Source organism: Dama dama, chromosome 26 (genome assembly GCF_033118175.1).
Source record: "Dama dama isolate Ldn47 chromosome 26, ASM3311817v1, whole genome shotgun sequence".
NCBI lineage: Eukaryota > Metazoa > Chordata > Mammalia > Artiodactyla > Cervidae > Dama > Dama dama.
The window spans coordinates 45,347,667-45,359,117 of NC_083706.1; the positions used below are offsets into that span (position 1 = coordinate 45,347,667).

At 41.1% G+C, this 11,451-nt stretch overlaps 1 pseudogene; it reads left to right on the forward strand.

Annotated features, from left to right (window-relative positions):
• Positions 1-7,183: 7,183 nt before the first annotated feature.
• LOC133047277 (non-histone chromosomal protein HMG-17-like) lies at positions 7,184-7,457 on the forward strand (annotated as a pseudogene).
• The last annotated feature ends 3,994 nt before the right edge of the window (positions 7,458-11,451 follow it).

Consider the following 11,451-nt stretch of genomic DNA (forward strand, 5'->3'; position numbering starts at 1 on the left):
AGCCGCCCGGGTCGGCCGACTCCGGTTACTTTCGCCCTGGAAACCTGCGTTCGTTCACCCCGAGTGGTCCCCGCCGACTTTCCTTTTCATGGGGCGCACTGTAGATGCGCGTGCATCCTGGAAAGCCCGTTGGGCTTGGGGGAGGCCAGGGTCCTATTTAGTACCAGTTCAGTTTGTCTGGCTGTGACCAGCAATACAATGAAAAATAATAAAGTCAAAAACTAAAGTTGAGATCTGCGTGTTTAAGTGTTTTGTGTCAATATTGATCTTCGAGCCAGACCTCCTCCTTTTACATTTCTTTAGGGAAAATTATTTTATTTATATCTTAGATGACATTGTGGGAATTTAACTCACTGCTCTTCTGTAAATTTATTGATGTATGGTTGATCTAACATGTGTTAATTTCTCCTGCGTGGTGCCGTGGTAAAAAACGTGCCTGCCAATACAGGAGACACGGGAGAGTGTGGTTCGATTCCTGGGTGGGGAAGATTCCCTGGCGGAGTAAATGGCAACCCACTCCAGTATTCTTGCCTGAAAAATTCCAAGGACAGAGGAGCCTCGCTGGGTACAGTCCTTGGGGTTGCAAAGAGTCGGACATTACTGAGCACGCACACGCACGCAATTTCTACAGTACAAAACGTGATTCAGTTATACATGTATGTACATACTTTTTCATATTTTTTTCCAGTATGGTTAATCCCAGGATGTTGACTATAGTTCCCTGTGCTATACAGTAGGCTCTTGCTTATCCATTCTATGTGTAATAGTTTGCATCAACTAATCCCAAACTCCCAACCTATTCCTCTTCCACCTCTTCCCACCTGGGCAACCACAAGTCTATGTCTGTAACTCACTTCTCTTTTAACGCTGTTGCAATATTTCAACTTCGAAACTAAAGTGAGTCATAAAAAACTGGTAGCGTTTAGCGTTCTATATTGCTGTATTGTAATACTTAGATTTGCAAACGGAGCTAACGCTTATTTGAATTAGTCATCAATCGTGAAGGGAAAGTTGTTAGCCAACTCTTAAAAAAAAAAAAAAAAAAAAAAGGCCGGTGCACAGTTTCAGCGACTGACAGAGGGCCCTTTTACTTTCAGGAACTCTGTCTGAGGCCAGAGTTAACCCAGAATTGGGAGAAAATCCTAAATTCGAATATCTACCTCTCCTCCCTCAAGTCCCACTGCACCGCCCCCCACCACACCCCAGTCCCTGTGGCCTCTACCTCCCACTCACAGAGATTCTTTGGCACTTAGTGATTCTTAGCTTCAATTGCATTATTCATTTATGTCTTCCCCTTGGAGACTGGTAACTCCTGGCGGGCAGAACTTACCTGATATTATATAGAGCTTTTCTTCTCTCCCTCTTCCTACCCCTTGGCATCTAGCAGGAGTCAAAGGTGTGGCTGGTGTTTCTCCATTCACTTAATATGTATCTGTGGATGCCTCCTGAGTGCCAGCCAGCCCCAGCATTCATGAACTATCTGTTGAATTGGTGATATGTACTATTTATACAGGTCTGCTCGAATGCACGTGTTGGAAGGATGGCTAACAGAAGGCCTATGCTTCTGTTGTAGGGTGTGATGAGCTGGAGTGCCCAAGAAGAAAAAACATATTTGGAAAAGTGAAGCATCATACCCACCTTCCATGCAACCTACCTATAGGGCAGAGAAGCCATCACAACACCGATACGAAGTTATCAAACACAGTGATTTTTGCTGTTGTTGTTTGAGCAAGAGTTACCGGTAGACCAGGAAACCTGGTAAAGGCAATGACAAAATTCCAGATGGAGTAGTCTTTCCAAAAAAATGACTTTTTAAAATTAATAACATCAATTGTTAACCATCTTTTCTTTATGGCAACAGATAGGGAAGCTCTCAGTGTTTGTCACTGAATTCATTGGAAAATGTAACCAGTCTTACCTACAGCTTTATTCAGTAATCACTGAATTTTGTGACTTCTTTCAGTCATGATTAGCATGACCACACAATTTACCTCCAAGCCAAGATATTCCTGAATCCGAAAGGGGATTTACCAGTACTTAAGATGGAATAACATGAATTAACTGAGCCATATGGTCCCTGTAATTATGAAGAAGACGTCAAATGATGTCAAATGATCTTACCATAGCATTCTACTTGATGTTTTCACAGTGTTTTCAAACTCATTTGCATTCGTCACTACCAGAGTGTTAAAAGCTAAAATTCTGAGAGTCAAACAAGAGTTTGCAAAATTTTATCCCACTGAGTCAACCTATTATCTGTGTGTTGATGATAAATACATCATTGCTGAAAAGGAAGGCCATGTGAAGATCTCTAACCCGGAAGACCAATTAACTACCTAAATGAATTAGCATTCTGTTTACACTTCAAGTCCTGAAGGCTAATTACTATTTAAATAAGGCCTTCTACCTTAATTACAGTTGTTAGCATGTGAAAGTTTGAGGGAGGCCTGCTTTCCTATCTGAAATGCAGACTTGAAGATGTCCAGTCACTAATGGCAGATAATAAAGGCAGAATCTTAGGTAAATAACTTTGGAAATGAAAGTGGATACAAAATGATCATTTATAAATGTGCCAGTTTTTCTTCTCTGCTTGCTATAATCTTTACCACTCTATTACACTGCACTTGCAGGCACATTACGAAACAACAGCCAGGCTAGATTCTTGAGAAGTAGAATTTCTCACCGGCAGCTTGATGTTTACCGCAATCCCTGACACAGAACAAAGAGCTAAATAAATCCTCTTTTTAACTGAATTTGTAGAACTGATACTAAAGCCCAGGCTCCCTAGATTTCTCCTTTCAGCACCTTTATTTTTCTGCCTTGGGGTCTCCTTACACACATAGGTCATTTATTCAGTCAATGAGATATTTACTCTGTATTATTAAAGCACGAAACTAGGCACAGAAACAAATGCCAAGTAGCCTTTGTCACTTCAGTTCAGTCGCTCAGTCATGTCTGACTCTTTGTGACCCCATGGACTGCAGCATGCCAGGCTTCCCTGTCCATCACCAACTCCCAGGGCTTGCTCAGACTCATGTACATTGAGTCAGTGACGCCATCCAACCGTCTCATACTCTGTCGTCCCCTTCTCCTCCTACCTTCAGTCTTTCCCAGCATCAGGGTCTTTTCCAATGAGTCAGTTCTTCGCAGCCTTTGTAGAACAAAGATATCATGGGATTTTCAGAGGGGGGAGTTTCTCCTCTAATCTTTAATCAGAGTAAAGTACCCTGTTTGACCCAAAGAGTTCTAAGGATCAATAAGATATGAACATTTTTGAGCCAGTCCATACTTTATTAATTTTTTGAGAACTAGAGATGAAACAATTTGTGTTAGTAGTTATTACCATAATTTAGTTGATAAATACAAGAGAAGCAAAATAAGCAAACCTGTAAGCAAATTAATCTGTAAAGACCCAGGCTCCTCCCCCAATCCAAAGCAATGTTTTCCAGAATAAGAGAAAAAAATATAATAAAGTGAGCTTCCCCAGTCTACTTTCTCTCACAATTTATGATCCTTCTTTTGATTATCATTTTTTCCCATCACATTGATTTTTTTTATTCTTTTCAGAACATTCCAAATTACTTAATATTCTCTGCACATACAATTGTCTCATGTATATCTCTTATGTTATCTTACATCTTGAGAGATCCCAAACCATTCTTCAAAATGCTACCTGGGAAGTATTCTACTTGGTTTGCATTAAGCATTCTTATCTGTAACATGACCTCACTGCAAAGTCACTGGTTAAGTAAATTATCCAAGCTGTTGATGATCTTGTCTGTCAGTCAATTCCATTTGGTCAGAACTTCACACCACAATCATGCAGTTACCCTCCTAAATATGCTGAGTTTTTTATCAGATATTTCAAGTAGGAAAGTCCTCCAACTTTTTTTGTTTTGTCTTTCTAATTCTCACAAGGGCTGCCCTACTTATCCATATTCTTCTGATCAGTTACATTAACTCCTCCTACTGCAGGAAAGTTGATATTTGGCTTTCTTTTACTGAGCCCTATCTGTAACTCAGAGATCAATTTTGATTGGATAAATGTTCAGAAACCTCATCTTTTGAAATCAGAGTTGCAGAAATTGGTGACACTTTTGTAGAACAAAAGAGAAAGGTTGACACTGTTAAATCTTCTTTTCCGGGACTTAGAGCTGTATTTTGAAAGAATTGTTACATGAGGCCATACTCAGAAAAAAAGTTCTTTATGTACAACTGTTAAATTAGCCATTAGGGGAGCTTGCTATAGACCAAGAAGAAACAATCAATCCTACACATTCCCCCATGAATTTATGCTACTTTTCCTTCCAGCTCTCAATGAGCTGCCAAGAGTCCAGGAAGGAACCAAATGCCATTTGTACTGGTTGCTCTTACAGTTTCCATTTAACTTTGTGAGACTCATCATCTCTGCACATGAAAATACAATGCCAAGAGCTTCAGATCCAGTGATTTCTGCTTGAAACATAAATTCCAACTTGATGATAACAGATAAAAGCTTAGGGTGAAAAAGTACTTTTGTTCGTCATAATAAAACTTAAAAATAAAACTATAATGAAATGAACCAAGCAAAAAATATTTCTTTATATTTTTTAAGTTGAGGTATAGTTGATTTATAATGTTTCAGATATACAGCAAAGTGATTCAATTGTATGCACACATATATGTATCTGTATATTCTTTTTCAGATTCTTTTCCAGTTTAGCTTATTACAAGATATTGAATATAATCCCCTGTGCTATACAGTCGGTCCTTGTTGTTTTATATATAGTAGTATATATTACTAGTGTGTATACTATATACTGTATATGTATAGTAGATCCATTTTATTTATTTGTTTTCTTTTTCTTTTTTTTTCTTTGTTTTTTTTAAGATCCATTTTATTTATAGTAGTGTATATCTATTAATCTATTCCTAATTTATGCCTCTCCCCACCCCTCTTTCCCTTTGGATAACCATAGTTTGTTTTCTGTGTCTCTGAATCTCTTCTGTTCTGTAAATAAGTTAATTTGTGTCATTCGTTTAGATTCCACATATTAGTGATATCATGTGGTATGTTTCTTTCTGTCTCTGATTTACTTCATTTCGTATGATAATCTCTAAGTCTGTCCATCTTGCTATAAATGGCATTATTTCATTCTTTTTTCATGGCTGTGCAATATTTAATGTACATATATACCACATCTTCTTTGTCCGTTCATCTCTCAGGGGACATTTCTGTGGTTTCCGTGTCTTGGCTATCATAAATACAGCTGCTAAGAACATTGAGGTGCATATATCTTTCCTATTAATGTTTTTGTCTTTTCTGGATATATGCCCAGGAATGGGATTGCTGGATCCCACTGGTAACTCTATTTTAATTTTTCAGGGACCCTCCATATTGTTCTCCATAGCAAACCAAGTAAACTTTTAACATGAGAAATAAAACACAGATTTGAGAATCATAAACACACTACGTCACAATATCACAAAAATCTCTAAAGTGTTAAAAGGACATAAAAGCAGTTGTCTACTTACTATTTTATGTTTTCCTAATTTGACTTTGGCATAACAGAGATATTTTATAATGTCATTTTACATCAAATAGAAATATAAATCCAAGTGCTCAGACTATAATTAAGCAGCTTTAATGAACTTTGAGTTCACTAAAGAAGTTTGCTCTTTCATTATACAGCTACAATTGCACACCAAAGAAGAAATTTTCTTCTAGTTGTAACCTATCACAATATTTAAATTCTTCAGCCTCTGCTATTCAACACACCCAGATTTTCACTAAAGACATGTTTATGCCTTCCATTTGGGATCCTTTTTGAGGATCTGTACATTTGAGCCTGTAACAGGACCCTATTCCTTAATTTTCCACAACCAGGCCTTGTATTCGGAAATATTGTAGTCATTGGGGATGGAGGAAAGGTAGAAAGAAAAGGAACATATTAGAAAAGCAGGAAGTGTTTCAGTCTACTACAGCATCAAAAGGGAAAGGAAGAAAATTAATACCAATCAGTGTTTTCCTGGAGGGAATCAGATGATTCCATAGGATTTTAAGAGCACTCCCAAAGGTCTAATTGAACAGGAAAACTCACACTTGCTGCCAAAAAGTCAGCAAAATGGTTGTTAAACCCACAACCAGCTCACAAATGCTAGCAACAGTAATTGTTTTACAGTAATCGTTTTACAGTATGCATGCCACTCTGGGGGGAAAAAAAAAAGAACCTGCCAGATCAAATCTCTTTTTCCATTTGAGTTCCATATAAGTTTTGCTTTGAGTTACAAAGGAATGGGGTTGTATTTGTTCATTTTTCACGTTCTTTCCCTTCTGGGTTTAGTTCCAGTGAAAGAGCTGGGATGGGGTGGGGTTGGGGGCTGATTCCAGAAGCTAAAGGAACCTCAGTTTAAGGGCCAACAGAAAGCCCTTTGCTGGTCGAGCTTGTGATGCCTGGGTCCTAGGAAATCCTTGGTGCTGGCAGGAAAGAAACAACGGAAGGACCCGCATAACACCAGAGAGGCCTCACCTCTGTCCTGCTCCAAATAATGTCCCCTGTGGATACCGGCCAGGTGGAGCAAGAGATAAGAACAGGAGAAATACGATGCTGGCCTCATCTGCAAGGACCCAGGCAACACGGTCAGGAGGCCAGGTTTGCCACCTGCATCGCCTCTGCTTCCAAGGCCACCTCCTCCCGCCGTGTGCCCGTGTCCTGTGGTTAAATAACCTCATCTCTACTAAGGTGCTGGCTCAGGCTGGTTTTATTCTTAGAGAATCCATATCTTGAAGGGAAATTCTTTGAGATCCCAACTGACTTGATCACCCCAGTCCTGAAGCAGTCTATAAGCCACCCTGTAACCTTGAGCAAGCCAGCTTTTTGGGGCTTATGCATTGAAGATTTAGGTCTAAAGGAACTTTGGGAATCCTTCTAGCTTCTAAATTCTCTTTTCTCGGACTTCCCTGGTGGCCCAGTGGTGAAGATTCCACCTTCCCATACAGGGAACCCAGGTTTGATCCCTGGTTTGGGAACTAAGATCCTACTTGCTGGGGAGCAACTAAACCCATGCACCTCAATAGAGAAGATTCCGCGCCCCCTGAAGAGCCAGCACAGAAGAAGAGGTGAGAGGGACCCCTGGACAGACCAGTGCCCGCGTGCCCCTGCATGCCTGGGTGCAGCGCCTATGTCCCGCCACTGTCACCGCCATGCCCAAGAGAAAGGCTGAAAGTGATGCTACAGGAGATTAAAGCCAAGGTGAAGGCTGGACCACAGAGAAGATCTGCAAGGTCATCTGCTCAACCTGTTCCTCCAAAGCCAGAACCCAAGCCTGCAAAGGCCCCTGCAAAGGAGGGAGAGAAAGGACCCAAAGGGAAAAGGAGGAAAGCTGATGCTGGTAGGGATGAGAATAACACTGCAGAAGATGGAGTTGCCAAAACAGACCAGGCTCAGAAAGCTGAAGGTGCTGGAGATGCCAAGTGAAGTTTGTGCATTTTTGTTAACTGTGTACTTCTGATGACTGTACAGCTGGAAATGCTATTTTTTATGAATTTTTATAAAAATGTAGAATTTTTTTAAGCTATATTGTTAGCACAAAGAACACTTCATTGTTGTTTTGGGAGGAGGGGAAGGATACATGTCACTAATGGAGCATCTCCAAAGCTGGGTTGACATGGGGGGAAAAACATCTTTCCCGTCTAGCTTTGAGAGACTTCTTGATTCCCAGGAAGGAGGGATTCCTTAATGTTGACACACATTAGCCACCTTGGCACAAATGCCTTGTGGTATGGAAAAGCTAAAGTTAGATTTTATGTCCTCTTCTCCTTCTCTACTTCAGCATAGACTTGACTCCCCTAATCCCAGAGACCTGTCAGAACCTGACCGCCCCCCCCCAAAACTGGTTACCAGTATGTCAGGCAATTTGGACTTTCCAGTGTCAACACTGAGATGGCATTCTTTGAAAGAGCAGTGGTTCCTTTTTTAGACTGTGGCTCCTCCTCGGGTTGATACCGCCCCCATTTTCATTCCCATTTCCTGAAAGGTAGGGTCAGCTTGTGAAAAGCTGTCAAGCAACACGCGAAATGTGAACAGTCAGCCCTCACTCTAAACTTGCCCTGTTCAGAGCATCGCATGAAGACTTCCCTGGGTTTTATAATGGCTTTCCGATTTTGGTGGTCCATTGAAAAAGGGAGTTTGAAAGTTGTATACTATTAACGATTGCCCATGGCCTGCCTGAAATACCATGATTGTTTATGAAAAGTATACTTAATAGAGCTAGATACAGTTTGGTTTGGAAAAAAAAAGGCCAAGCGCAGACAAAAAAAATTTTTTTTTTTGTTTAAATCATCAAAATTCTCTTTCCTAATGCTGCAGTATCAATTAGTTGGGCAGATGAGAGGGAGGGCAGTTTGGCATGAGGAAGCTGACACCCTGCTTCGTGGCTTCTATAAATCTGGAGGACTCATCGTGATTGCGTAAACTGACTTGCTGACACTGAGTTTCAAAATAAGATACGGAGTAGTGATAAGAGGAGAAAATGGAGGAGATTCAATATTCTGTACATTGTTTATAGATTTTAACTCGGAGTGGAGATATGAAAGTGAAAGAGGAGAGTGAAAAGTTGGCTTAAAACTCAACATTCAGGAAACTAAGATCACAGCATCCAGCCGCATTACTTCATGGCAAATAGATGGGTAAACAATGGAAACAATGATAGACTTTATTTTGGGGGGCTCCAAAATCACTGCAGATGGTGATCACAGCCATGAAAGTAAAAGACGCTTGCTCCTTAGAAGAAAAGCTTTGACCAACTTAGACAGCATATTAAAAAGCAGAGACATTACTTTACCAACAAAGGTCTGTCTAATCAAGGCTATGGTTTTTCCAGTGGTCATGTATGGATGTGAGAGTTGGACTATAAAGTAAAGCTGAGTGCCGAAGAATTGATGCTTTTGAACTGTGGTGTTGGAGAAGACTCTTGAGAGTCCCTTGGACTGCAAGGAGATCCAACCAGTCCATCCTAAAGAAGATCAGTCCTGGGTGTTCATTGGAAGGACTGATGCTGAAGCTGAAACTCCAATACTTTGGCCACCTGATGCGAAGAACTGACCCACTAGAAAAGACCCTGATGCTGGGAAAGATTGAAGGTGGGAGGAGAAGGGGATGACAGAGGATGATATGATTGGATGGCATCACCAACTCGATGGACATGAGTTTGAGTAAACTCCAGGAGCTGGTGATGGACAGGGAAGCCTGGCATGTTGCAGTCCATGGGGTCGCAGAGTCAGACATGACTGAGAGACTGAACTGACTGTGTCATTGGTCAGGATGAAGTTTGTGAGAAGCTATCAATAATGTAATGATACAAATCATGCTTTGTTGTTAAACCAAGGGTCTCACTTGTGCCAGTATCAAAATAAAATAAATAAAAATATTAAATACACAGAAAAATACTTACTACTATCAGATGCCCACTCTGGCCCTACCATGAGGGTCTGGCTCCCCAAGAAATAAATGTCACCTGGTGTGAAGGGAGGTACCCCAGTTGCATTTAGAACCCAAACCGCTGTCTTACATCCTGCCCATTCACCCTGTCTTCTCCCCAGCCCAGGATGGCCCACAAGCAAACACTAAATTATAATCTCAACTGATTTTTTTTTAAACAATACCTATTCTATTTAATTCTGTGGCTCTTGTTTCTTTTTCTTTCTCCTCCTCAGATGAAAACATATCCACACAATAACCTCTAATTAGATTACTATTTTATAAAACGTAAAAATCCAAAAATCAGTGGCTTGGTGTCTTCAGAAAAAAAAAAGTAACGTACTGGAAGTTTCTAGAACTAGCTCTGACCACATCCCTTCACCAAGTGATGATTCACGAAATCATTCCATCTCTCTGGGGTCAGAACCAAACCCTCTACAAAGTCTATCCCAGCTCTGCATCATGAATTTAACCATTGCAACACTGTATAACGTTATCTAAGAACAAACATAAGTACTACATCTGAGGATTGCTTCATCCAATTCAAAAGAACCCCTGGATCCAAGTATGGCTTTATTCAGCACTTGGGGGTTTTTTTTGTTTGTTTGTTTGTTTTTCCCAAGGAACCATCTTACCTGAGTGAGAACCTGGGGTTCTTTTTTTTTGGGGGGGGGGGGTGGCTATGCCAAGTCTTGCTTACTCTTCACAGGCTTTCTCTAGCTGCAGTGCATGGGCTTTTCATTGCGATGGCTTCTCTTGTTGTGGGGCACGGGCTCTAGGCATGCAAGCTTCAGTAGTTGTGGCTCGAGGGCTCTAGAGTTCAAGCTTGGTAGTCATGGCAGACGGGCTTGGTTGCTCCATGGTATGTGGGCTCGTAGATCCCAGACCAGGATTCCAACTAATGTCCTCTGCCTTGCAAGGCAGATTCTTAACTACTAGACCACCCGGGGAGCACCCCCCTCCCCTTATTTTTGGTCTTCATTTTGCTCTCAGGGCTTCCCAGGTGACGAAAGTGGTAAAGAACCCACCTGCCAATGCAGGAGAGGTCAGAGGTACAGTTTCAATTCCTGGGTCGGGAAGACCCCCTGCAAGAGGGCATGGCCACCCACTCCAGTATTCTTGTCTGGAAAATCCCACGGACAGAGGAGCCTGGATGGCCACAGTCCATAGGGTCGCAAAGAGTCAGACACAACTGAAGTGACTTCGCATGCATGCATGTGTAAACTAGTATGTTTTTCTGAAACAACTAGCTTCCATCCTTCTCTACACTTAGAAATGTCTCAGACATTCAAGACAGTAAACTCCCACCAATACAGGGGGAGAAAAACTGCCTCTTTTGTTCCCCCTTTCCTCAGCACCTGACTCCATCAGTAGCTTCTTCTATTTGGGGCAGGATCTAGGAGTAGGTATGAAATCTTCACATAAATGATAAGGTCTGGAATTTGATCATCTTTTATCTGTTTTTCTCCTTCTGGTGGCACTTGTTTCTGCCGTTATTCATTGTAAAAGTGGGAAGAATTCAAAGAATGGTGCTATTTTCAGTTACTAATTAATCCACTAAGAAACTTAAGAGCATTCTTCCCTTCTGAGAAAAGGAGGCCTTATACAGTTGACAAGAGTCTTTTATCTTTAAAGGTCCAAAGGCTAAATCATTGTCCATCTCCAATAGAGCTGCTGTACTTTTAAAGACTCACTAAAGGCTTCCCATGGAAGACTGCCCAAAGGGGAAGTCCAGTCACAGAGAAAAGTTAAGCTTGATGAATTCCAAATTTATCATTTCAAGTCATTAAGAGATAAGCCCTGGAACTGTCGCCACACACGGGCCACAAAAGGGTGCCTCTCGTCTGTTCCAACCAAATATACAAATATTATAGCCACGTAGCCAGAGAATTATCCATGTTTCTCTATGTGTTATTTACATCCTCTGAGCAACCGTACACAATCTCTCACCAGGTTTCTAAGCTAAAGTGTAGCTGGCCACAATTTTAAATTG